Source organism: Opisthocomus hoazin, chromosome 9 (genome assembly GCF_030867145.1).
Source record: "Opisthocomus hoazin isolate bOpiHoa1 chromosome 9, bOpiHoa1.hap1, whole genome shotgun sequence".
In the NCBI taxonomy this organism is placed as follows: domain Eukaryota; kingdom Metazoa; phylum Chordata; class Aves; order Opisthocomiformes; family Opisthocomidae; genus Opisthocomus; species Opisthocomus hoazin.
Window position 1 is genome coordinate 7,130,744 of NC_134422.1, and position 12,486 is coordinate 7,143,229.

Genomic DNA, 12,486 nt, shown 5'->3' on the forward strand with positions numbered 1-12,486 from the left:
GCAAGTAACCAGAGTTTCCTCAGATATCAGCAGATATTGAGGGGAAAAACTATTGCTTTGTCTAGAAATGCCTTTGCTGTTTAGGAGCCAGAAGATGATATATTTTCAATGTTTGCTATAGAGGATGCTTGGAATTCCAAGTCACGAGATTTGGAAGCTGTCACACCTGTGACAGGTAAGGCATCAAACCTAGATCTTCTGTGGAGGCAAGTTTGAGTTGGCCCAGGTTCTGCCAGTGAAGACATGGGCTGACTGATGTTATTTCCATCTAGCATCTCCTCTTCCTCTGTAATTCTGCTTAATTGCATGAGCATGCGAGTGACAACTACTCGGAGTGTCTGTTGAATGCTGAATCAATGAACCCCAAGGCTTAGAATTTAATCAATATACAACATAGTAAGCATGTGGTAAGTCTGGTTTAGTCAGTTCAGTGTTTGTTATGTTTCTGGAGATTGAAAAAGCATAATCTGTGAATTTTGATCCTCTGCAGCAAATTGGTAGTCTGGTTTCAGTTAGCTTTGTTTCAATCCAGAGAAACTTTGTAGCTTTCAGTTTTCCTGTGATAAGGATGCATTTGGGGGCATAGGTAGAATCACAGAATGGTAGGGGTTGGAAGGGACATCTGTGGGTCACCCAGTCCAACCCCCCTGCCGAAGCAGGGTCACCTGCAGCAGGCTGCACAGGACCTTGACCAGACAGGTCTGGAATATCTCCAGAGAAGGAGACTCCACAACCTCCCTGGGCAACCTGTTCCAGGGCTCCGTCACCCTCAGAGGGAAGAAGTTCTTCCTCATGTTCACCTGGAACTTCCTGTGCTTCAGTTTGTGCCCATTGCCCCTTGTCCTGTTGCTGGGCACCACTGAAAAGAGTCTGGCCCCATCCTCCTGACACCCACCCTGCAGATATTTATAAGCATTGATAAGGTCCCCTCTCAGCCTTCTCTTCTTCAGGCTGAACAAGCCCAGCTCCCTCAGCCTTTCCTCGCAGGAGAGATGTTCCAGTTCCCTCACCATCCTCGTAGCCCTCCGCTGGACTCTCTCCAGTAGCTCCTCATCTTTCTTGAAGTGGGGAGCCCGGAACTGGACACAGTACTCCAGATGAGGCCTCACTAGGGCAGTGTAGAGGGGGAGGAGAACCTCCCTCGACCTGCTGGCCACACTCCTCTTAATACACCCCAGGATCCCATTGGCCTTCTTGGCAGCCAGGGCACACTGCTGGCTCATGGTCAACCTGTCGTCCTCCAGGACAACCAGGTCCCTCTCCACAGAGCTGCTCTGCAGCAGGTCAGCCCCAGCCTGTATTGGTGCATGGGATTGTTCCTCCCCAGGTGCAGGACCCTGCACTTGCCCTTGTTGAATTTCCTCAGGTTCCTCTCTGCCCAACTTTCCAGCTTTGTTTAGAGCTTGTAGCTTTGATTTGGCTTGTTTTTTAATGCGTGTATCCATATAGTTATACATGGATGGAAAATTTTTACAGAAATAAAAGTGACAAGACTCCAAGGGGTTTTCAGTCTCCAGTCCAGGTTGAGCTGGTATTATCTCTTGAACAGTCAGATGTTATTGCAGAAATGCTGACAGATCCCAGTTGGCCAAACTCTCATCTCATACCAATTTCATTCACTTTCAAAACCACTGGTTTCTCCATTTTAAATTGACATTGCTTAGACATTCTCATCCTAAGAATTAGATGTTCATGTAAAGCAATTTGGGAACTGAATGTTTTGCAAGTTACTTCCTCGTGTGATGGTGGCAGAGATGTTTAGGATTCTGAGAAAAATGCCAGCATCGAACAGAATGGACATAGGCATATTCTCTTACAAATGGACCTTCTTGACATTACTAGACCTTTGCAGATTCTTATGTTCATTGTGAAACTCCTTCCTAATATAGGAAAGTAAATGTAATCTCCATGGGCTGGTTGTTTTCTTCTATAAATTGTAATCAAGGTAGATTCCTGTTATTTGCAGGCACTCTGTGCTGCTAACCTAGTCTCTTAAAATCAGCATTTCCCTTTGAAGTAATGAGAAGTGGAGAGAGGAACAAACTGTTCGTGCGGAGCTGGTCCTTCCATGGCTAGTATTTGGCCAGTCAGTCTGGGTGCCAGTCACTCAAAATCCCCACGCCAGGACACATAGAGATTGATGATCATTTAAATGAATTTGGGCGTACATCCACAAGTGGCAAGACTGAGATTGCCAAATGAACTTCTGTAGAGGTTGAGACCGTGAATCTCCAGAAGTAAAAGCCCTAGCGTGCAGAACTGCTATGCTTTGGCTCTCCAGGTTGGTAGTAGCCTCGGTTATCAGTATCAATTTGTCTGAATTTGGGACCCCTTACACCAGGGAAGCACTCATATACAGTTTGGCTAATTATTAAAGAGGGAGCAGTAAACATTTTGGATCTAGATCATGTCTGCGTAATGGAGTTTGAATATGTTAATTTTCTTCTAATCACAAATTTGTCACATGCCACACAGGTTAATTCTTAGATTTACGGGCACTTGCTTGAGAGGATAGTTGATGCTTGTCACGTCGTTGGGATAACTGTGGTTTGGGAGGCTTTTAGCTGCTTAAATACTTCTATTGAAGAAATACTTGTCTGTTTGTATTTACTAGATATTAACAGAAGATTTTACCAGAAAATCTTGATTCTTGGTCTAATAACGTTGATGATAATCAATGGCATTGATGTCAATGTCTAACATATATATTTACATAAACTGTCATGTAGTAGTAAATTGCCAAACATTATTTCTGTCCTATTAGCAATTGTTGCTGTAAGTCTTGAGCAAGACAAGCTGAAGCCAGATCACCTTATTTCCACCTTCTAGGAAAGCAGGTGATGGTATTCAGGTCGCTGGGTGTGTGCTTCTCCTCTCTACAGTGCCATTTTATGGTGTTTGGAGAACAGAGAGCTGTTTCATCTGCCCAGAGTTTGAACCCAGTGACCATTTCTCCGGGACTGATTCAAAAGGAAAAATTTCTCTCGTGTACAGAGGAGGAAAGATCTGATTGACTAAATGCGCTGTCAGCGTGTAAAACCAGGATGACAGTCTGCCTAGGTTCCTTGGAAAAAGCAAGGTGCTTTTCAATAGATTTCTCTGAAAGAAGTATAGCTCTTCCATTAAGTTATTTATTAAGAATTTTCCCTGATAAAAGGTCCTGTGAGGCTGTGCTAGACATGTGAGGACAATGTCTGGATTCAGAAACATGTGTTTGGTATATCCAGATGCATTAACAAAAAAGGAGGACTCAGACAAGAATTTCAACCTGCGTACCTGGAGAGTTTCTTCCCATCCTTGCAGCCCTTCCCATTGCTTTGTGGATGCCTCAGTGGGTCTAGAAGGAGGCAGGCGCAGTTCTAATGATACAAAGCTTCGTCTTGGTGTCTTCACGTTCAAGGCTGCATCCTGAGGCTTCACATTTGAGTCAGATTACTAGATCCTGGTCCATGGAGCACAGGACTGATGCATTGCCACTACCATAGTAAAGGAAGCAATGAAAGAAAGAAAGAAAAAAAAAAAAAAACCCACACGAAAAAAAGCCCCAAACAGAAATAGAAGCAGTTAGTAAGTTGTAACGACATTTTGCATTAGTCCCAAAGAGCTGAGTGCCTTGAAATACTGTGCCCAGGCTTTGCTTATAGAAGTTTAAGCACGTGGAAATAGCACAGCAAATCATGATAACGCCGGTGGGTGTTCAGAGCTGTCATAAGATTTCTCAGGCATATTCATTAGTTTCTTTTCAGGGGGTTATAAGCAGCATGAATTAAATAACAGATTTTTTTTGTAACCGTTGCCACTTTTTAATTTTCCATATGACAACTCCCTTTTAATTTCTCGTTTGGACCAGCAGACCCCGGTGCAGAGTTATTGTGCTTATGCTGTCAACAAGCTCCGCAGACACACACAGAGAGTTCTGTCTGTACAAGCCAGAGTGGAAGCAGAACGCTGCTTCACAGTCAACATAATCAGCAAGCAACGGCAGAAAAAAAGGGTGGTGTTTTCAAAGGTAGATGGTGTGGTCTTTAAGGGACTTTAGTTTGCTAAACTTTATTTACTTTTAGTGGACTTTCCTCAGGGGTATTTAGGATTTCCAGAAAACAAATTATAATATTGCGTGTATTTTAAAACAGAAATCTCTTGTGCTCTGCTTATAGACCTAGTTTGGTATGTGTACACTTCCAGAATAAATAAACCCCCCATGGAGTTTGGTTATATACTAGGTATAAATTTGGGCTTGATGAAAAGTTCAGGAGTTATGAAATGCTCGGAAGCCAGCAGATGCAAACCAGCAGCAGCCTTGACGGCCGGTGATGGCAGCGCGATGCCCCCAGCCCACCCAAGGGTTGGGAAGCCCCTGCTCCGCGAGCCCGTCCCCTGCACAACCCCCGGCTGCGGTGGCTTTGTGGCTCTCCTGCCAGGAGCTTGCGGTTCCCGCGTCTGCACGTAGTGACGGCGTGCGTCCTTTTTTACTAAAATCCTGCACTAGAATCTAAACCTAGAGTAATTCAGCCATTGTTAACCTAAATATGCCATCTCATGTTTCATTCAGGCTTACTGCAGCACGGCTGTTTCTCACTGATTGCAGCTGAAAGGAAGACAAATCAGGCTTATTATGTTTAAGGGTTGTGAATATTTTTATTTTTTAGTTTTTCAGTGGGCCTGATTCTAAAGTGGTAACCATTGCGACCAGAGTAAATTGGGAGCAATCACCTTGCTCCTCATCGTCATTCACCCTGCGGTTAAACTAGACTCTCACTCATCGGAGTGAAAGGTGCCTGAGCCTTGCATACTTGACTCAGTACATAACACAGTGGAGTATTTAGCGGAGCAGGGACTGAAACACAAGTCTGTCATTCCCGTGAGTGCCTCAACGGGAGCCTGCAGAAAGTGGCTGCTGTCACTTCTTGCTTTCTCTCTCTTCTCCTGTTTATATAAAAACTGAAGCAGGGGGAGAGTTTCACTTTACCCAGGAGAGAAACTTGGTGTCAGGTCACCATAATGGGAGATCTGGGGTTCAATCCCACTGGAGAGATCAGGCGTCGAATCGGATATCTGTGAGATGAATGAGTTAAGCTGCTGGAAAGGCTTTCCTTTACGAAGGAGGAAAGCTGGGACTCTTCAGCTTGGAAAAAACATGATGCGGGATGTGACAAAAATGTATACAATCATGAATGGCAGGGAGAGGGTGAGCAGGGACTTTCCAGTCCCTCTTGCAAAACAAGAGCAGGTTTAAAACAAAAAAAAGGAGATAATTCCCACCACCCCCCCCTTGTGATTTAACTTTGGACTTCCTTGCCAGAAGAGGCTGTGGATGTTGAAGATTTAGGTGGGTATGGGGAAGACCAGAGAGTTCTTTTAAGGATTAGGGAATATGGAGAAATCACCCTTTGCACAGGAGGTGCAGGAACTGCAGGTTGTTGGAGGCTGCCGTTATGTTCAAGTAGTGGGTATGGATACTCCTGCCAGCGTAGCACAGAGAGAGCTGCTCTGTTCCTGCCGTTCCCGGGGCTGCTGCCAGAGGCAGAGCAGTGAGCTATAACACCCTTGGCCTGAGCGCTACGGCCGGTTTTGCATGGATGAGGGACTGAGGAGGGTGTCATCTCCTCCCTTCCCCCACCTGTGAATCCTGAGCTTGGGCTAAGTCCTCCTGCAAAATTGGGTCCCTGTGGGGCAATGCTGAGCCAGCAAATCCTCCAGGATATGCACAGGAGAGAGCTGCCGTGTGCCAGGGGAATGTGAAGTCTGACATGCTTCTCTGCTGCTCACGAGCAAAACTTCACACATTTGCACATCGCATGTCACCCGCAGAAGTGATTACAGGCCTGGGATACCTTCAGCATAGGCTGCAAGCTGAGACTTGACTACCTAAATGCTTTCATAGATCCATCCCTAGAAACACTTCAAGGTCACCCGAAGATGCCATAGTAAAAGATGTCTGAAATCCGTCTTGCCCACTGGGACCATCCTACTCTTACAATTATTGGCATAAATGTTTTAATTTTTACAAAGATTCAGCAGCATTTAGGAAAAAATAGGTTTGTCTTCGGTAATGCTTGCTTTTTATTTATGAAATTCCTAGCATAAATAAAGTCTGGTTACTGTAAACCTGAAAAACACAAGGCTTTAAAGACATTTTTTTCAGATCATGGTAAGAACAACCTTGATGTGGTTTGCCAAGCTTTGAATTATAATGTATGTCATCAGTAGTGTAAGTTGTTATAATTTACTTCTGACATTAAGATCTTGCTTTTGGGCATATAGTTGCAAATGTATCCTATTCACTTTCTTACTTTCTAAATGCCCTTCATGTTTCAGTAAGACAATCCAATCAAAACTAAAGACCAAATGCACTGTAAAACAAATCAAGCATACAAACAATTCTTAAGCGTTCCTTTTATACGTTAGCTTGCTTGCCCAAGGCTTCTGAACTTCCTCAGCTATGTAATCATGAAGCATACAGAAGTTTTCAAAGGAAACACTTATACCATATATTTGATGTGTTGCTCTGGTTGGAATTTGTAAAAAGAGAATCACACAGATAAGAATTCATCATAAATCTAACCAGCCTGGTCTAAGACTCATGGCTACTGAGCATCCTTATTCAAAATGGGTTTTTTTCTGATTTTTCTGAAGTTACAATTTAAAAGAATAAGCTTTATGATCACAGCACTTTGGAGGTGACTAATTATGCTGAGATATGCAACCCCTGATGAAACAAAAGTCCCCCACAAGGAGAGATGCTTTAATTTAATGATAGTCATAAAGCCAATTTTTAAAGCTATAAAAGTCACTGATTCTCTGTCTTTAGCCTTAGGCTGAATCACATATTCCGCATGTGCTTTCCATCAAAACTATTTCATGTTCTGCTTGTAAGGGCAGAATATGTGTGGGTTTGCCTTTTCCCACCCTTCAGTGCAAAGCATATGATTTTTTTCACCAAGGATCCATGAAAAACCCTTAGAAATCCATGGCGGGAGTTTGGTCTTCATTAAAACTTGACATGAACCTGTGCTGCAGAGGCGCTGGGGCCACAGCCCCTTTGCACCATCGTGGCAGTGTGAGCGCACGGGCCCCGGTCTGGCAGTGGCTGCCGGAGTTTGCAGAGCATCCACATTGCTCCATTCGTTTCACCTGGCAGCTGAAACAACCGCTGGGGATATTTGCAATCCTGGCGTTAATGACTCGGTTGCCCACTGAGGCATGGCAAGGAGCAGTGGCTTAGAGATTTCCAGGACAGGATCTGCATTCAGGGAGACTGTGGACATGTGCTTGCAAAGCCCCTCTGAATCTCTGGAAGAAATCACCCCCCTAAAAAGCCACCACCAGAAGGACAGGGTTGTGTACTGACAGACAAGCTACCAGCGGCTGGGACTAAGGCAACAGGAATCCTAACTGACTTCACTGGGTTGGGGTTTAAGCTGATAAAGAAGAGGATTAGATTTTCCCTGTGCGATAACCATCTCCCTGCCCTCCTCGGCTGCAAATAATTAAATGAATTTCAGTAAGTGTGACATAAGATCAGATCCCAAGAGCTCCTGCCAAAGAGCACTTATAAGGCATGAATTAAATAAAGGCTGAAGTACTTTTAACCAATCAGCCAGTTTCTCGCAGAGAGCCAGGAGCTTCTTCATTTAGGAACCTGACATTTTGCTCAAGTTCTGCTGAGCAGAACAGATCACACCAGTTAACGCGATAATGAAGAAGTGATGGTGGTATTTGCACTTGACTCGAACGTCAGCATAAATTCTGCTCCTCGTCCAGATCAGTACGACTTCCCTGAAATAAAGCATGTTTCAGCCTCATTAACCAATTTAAGATGTGAAATGAAATGAGATAAATTTAAACTTAAATCCATCATAACCAGGCTGGCTTTAAGAGTTGGATTCTCTGAGTCGGTAAGGATGCTTCCAGTAACTCTTCCTGTAAGGCAGTCTATTCTGGGTCTTTTAATGGGACCAGCTACCCCCCAAAGTTTAATTGTAAATATTCAGATCAGCTATGTAGACTTTTGCTTTCTTAATGTTACTGCCACCCATGAAAACTTGCAGTATTCCTGCATTAGAGTTTCAGGCAATAAATGAATTTTAATGTGTTAAAATGGTACATTTATCATTTAGCTGCCAACACGGAATTAGAACAATAAACAGTTTTAAAAATAATTACTGCACTTTCAAATAGCCTTTGTTTCAAACTATAGATCTCAGTTGTGTTCATACTGCATGGTTAAAACTATGTTTAAATATTTTCGCTTTTCAACAAGATGGCTACCCAGAGTGAAGGTCTGAGGAATAAAAATTGTAATTAAAACCTTGAAAGGATGTTATGTCTGCTAAGTTACTTGTTGTGAGAACTGCATCGTGGTTCTCGAGGCTCAGCCTGTTGGGATTAGCCAAATAGGTGTAGTTTCTTCATAAACTAAATCATTTTCTCTCAGCACTAGTACAGCCAAATGTAATACTCAAAATAACCTGTTTCTAAGGGGTCACCTCTATGTGACACCCCTGTATTGGTGTCATCAAAATTAATAGGAAAACTTGCCTTAAGCTTAATTGGTATTTTAATGCCTACATTTTTAAATTACTTGAACACTTTCTTAATTAAACTGGAACATTAAAAATGAAACTGCTCTTTATTTTTTGCTGTTTTTCTAATATTAAAATATTTCAAAGATAATTGCAATCCATATGGAAGAGTGCTTTCTGTAAAAAAAAAAAAATTAAAATCTTGTACTCAATACTACATGTTAATTATAAGAAAGAAACAGCTGGGGGGAAAAAAAGTAATGGGTAGTCCAAAGGCCAGCAATGATTTCACCTGAATGATTGAACATGGCAATTGTTTCCCAACTGTTTAGATTGTAATCTCATTGTGGATTTGTATTGCTTTCACTGACTATATCTTTAATATCTGCATGGACAAATGCTGTTGTGGCTGTTAAGACATTTTAGGAAACTTTTATCTTCCATCACCATTGTCACAAGCTAAAGGTCCAGACACCGTAAGCTGATGGTTCAAACTCATCTTGCCAAAGCAACAGGCTGAAAAAATATATCTGTTTTTCTTACTGCTCATTTTAAAAAAAATGAAGTGAATGATGAGACTTTTCAACCTCAATAAAGTCACTCTTTCCCTCAGCTTGCAATGTTTGTGGAGATTTATTTAATGGATAACTTCTGACATCTTTCTAATCTATGGATCATTTATTGTGTACACGTATTTTAGCATCTACCCTGTTCTTGCATCCTCACTCACCATCCTGAAACTAACCATATTCAGCAAATAAACCGTATACTTGTGTTCACTGAGCAGTATTACAGGTAGCGATGGGAAGGTGTTATTGAGCTTAAATTAATGTACCGGTTCATTAAAGATTTTAGAGCTATGTGCTCGTATTTGTTAGAGACAAAATGTGAGCCGATTCCAGTAAAAAGCCTTTCACACTCCAATAGATGCGACCGAAGTCACCTCGGCTTCCAGCTCACACAAACCTAACCCCCACTGAGCTGTGGTTTCTGGACATTAGAGAACTTTCTGCTGGTTGTTTTAACCTGGTCTCATTTTCTTTCAGGTACACCAGTGCCAGTTCAGAGAGACTCCACCTTGGCCTGTGATATTTTCAGTTTTGTACCAGTGTAAGCAAGACCAGAGTCAGACCCTGCTTTCTCTCGGATGCGTCGAACCAGTTTTGGCATCGTGCAGCTCTTCATACAAAGAGCTGGCGGCTCACCGTAGAGTACCAGGCTGCAGGAGGTTTGCCCATCTTTTCTTCTGAATCTATTTAAGGTTGGTGTTTTCTTAAAGAAAAATACATTGCTCGTGCCAACTAGAAAACTGGACTTTTACTTCCATCAGAAATTTCTTCTTTTATTTTCAGTTCTAAGGGCCCCGCTTCTAAAGCATAGCAGTGCACATCAAATTAAGTGGGCTGTTTGTGAGATTCAGCTCTGAAATTATAAATACCCTCTGAGTTTGTATGCGAGTAATATTCTTCAGAGACATTTGTACTCCTCCATTTTTAAAATGGGGACAAAATGGAATTCCCATCGTCTGCCAAGCTCAGACCTATTGCTGTCTTTTCTCTCCTAAACCTGCTTTCTGCTCTGTTGCTAGACCAGCCTCCCTTGTGAGCCTCTTCCGAGAGAAGCGGCAAAACAGGCAGAACTGAAGGTGAGACGGAGCAAAGGTGGTGGTTTGGCACTTGCTCATGTCTGATCTTCTGAGTAGAGCTGCTGTTTTCCCTCAGAAGAAACCAGAACAGCAGATTACGTGCTCTGCAGCCCACGTCGCCCACGGTAGCTGCAGCCAGGTGCTGCTGCCCTGCTCGCCGCAGCCCGATGCCCATTCCTGCATCCCGGCCGGCTGTGCAGCAAGTGCCACACCGGTCACTACAGGGGAAATCCTCTGGGACAGCTTGTTCCATCCTGCACACCCCAGAGTGGGGCCGATGGCCTGTCCCTGGGCGGGGGACGCAAGCTGGAGACACGCGCTCCTCTTACATTGACAGAAATGGGAGAAATTCTGCTGCCTTCAGTGCTTTAGGAGAGGCGGCGATGTTTGACTTCCTGGTTCTTGCTGCTGTTTTTTTTCCCTATTCTTTACCCAGCAAAATAACTTGGACAGCTGGAGCGCTCAGAAAAGGCCTCGCTTTTCCTCCCAATTAATTACGCAGCTGAGTCCGTGGTCTTTGATGTTGTTGCTGTGAATACTGATAAAACTTGAGGAGCTTTAGAGCATGAAAGTTGCTGCAACCAGTTTTCCTTGCTGTTTGTGTGTCAATACACTATCGAGTCAGCAATTATCCTAAACCTTTATTGCAAGTCAATGCAAAATACAGGAAATAATTCTCCGTAGTAATTTTTTTATAAGACCCTTTGCAAGGTCCCGCTCCACATGCAAATTCACATGTGCTTGCTGGGTTTTATAGCGTTCCTGGAATTACTGCTCAAAATTTTTTACTGTTATTTCAGATGCTGGTGAGATACCCTGGTAAGGTTAGGATTCAGGAGGGAAGGGCATCTCCGCCCGGAGACACTCCTGACCAAGCAGTGCCTGGCATTGCTGGCAGAATTTACCACTCTGTGCGATATTGCCGCTTTCTGCATTCGCAATAATGTGGCTCTTCAACACACTGGAAAAAAAGGTTCTGCATTTAAAAATGCCACAGGAGTGAAGATTAAGAAAGCAAGCGCAGATGCCCAGCTGTTGAAAGCAAAAGCGGTATGAAATTGGGGGTGGGGGGCAGAATTAGCATTCTCCTCACACGCTCACCGCCTGCTCTAATCACAGTGCAGGCATTATCAGTGAGCGTTGAATCTTTGTATTATTTCCAAGTTTCCTCTATTGTCAGTCATTGCGACAAAGTGCAGGACAATCTGACACTATGATGAATCACTCCAGACATTGAGTTTTCACATGGCTGTCAGATGATCTCAGTAGGCTGTGTCACCTGAAAATGCCACAAGACTAAAACCGTGTTGTACTTCAGAACAAAAAACGGAGTTTGGTATAAACTCCACTGATTCAGGACATAAACATGGAAGTCTGGAATGCTGGCTCAGATTTCTCTTACCCAGGAAGTCTTGGCGTTTTCATCCGGTGTGAACGAAATCAGAATCAGAGCTCAGGATTTATTAAAATGTCTTGCATGCAAATGAGGAAGATAAGTTGTTTGTGTTTTTAAATTAAATTCCTACGTGGAAGGATTTGTACTGTGTGCATTCTTTAAAATACTCTGTTCAAGACATAATGCCTGTCAAAGTATAGGGTATTTTGTCCTCGTAGTTTTGGTTGTGTAGATAAAAATGAGTTTCTTGCAGTTTCTTTTTCCTGCATGGCAAAGTTATCTGCCAGGCTTTTTATTTTCTCTGTGGTTCAGGTAAGATGTAGCTGTACTGATAACTGATTGATATATAGTCAAATGCAAATATGCTTGTTTAAGCACATGCCTTGCCTTCATGTATATTTGCTTGTTGGTGCTATTGTGAGTCCAGCCCAGAAGAGCTTTGCTCTCTCCCACATTATTATTCACAAAGGCAGCTTTCTGAGTTATTTCTGTTCCTGCACAATATTCATGATAGCAATTTGATACCTTAGCAGTTTCAAGGTTATCAAGTGATTGAAAATCCTACTGCTTACTTCAAGGTGTAACATATAAACTGTACTGCCATCCAATCTAGTAATATAATAGTTTTTCTTAATGCCTTTCATGAACTCCTGATTTAAAGTGTAAGCTAACTTCAGAAAGGGCTTATCAGTCCCAGACTTCGTCAGTGCTGCTCGGCTGTTGAATACAGTCCCCTGAGTTTGCATCACTGCATGTAGCACTGAAGCAGGCAATATTTAATCTTTTTCAGAGATATTGATACATCAGCTCCTGAATGAGGACATTAAACCGCAGTCATAATGAGAAACAAAGAAGTGGTTATTTATCTCACGTGTTCAAGGGCTAGCGCTCCTTGGGTATGAATCTCATGAGCAAGATTC

General features: G+C 42.9%; 1 long non-coding RNA gene across 1 annotated transcript in view; it reads left to right on the plus strand.

Moving 5' to 3' along the window:
- LOC142362380 (uncharacterized) overlaps nucleotides 1-12,486 on the plus strand; it is a 139,231-nt gene that overhangs the window by 102,898 nt on the left and 23,847 nt on the right. Inside the window, exon 4 of the long non-coding RNA XR_012765018.1 lies at nucleotides 9,572-9,786. This is a non-coding gene — a long non-coding RNA (uncharacterized LOC142362380). The remainder of the gene's footprint in view (nucleotides 1-9,571; nucleotides 9,787-12,486) is intronic.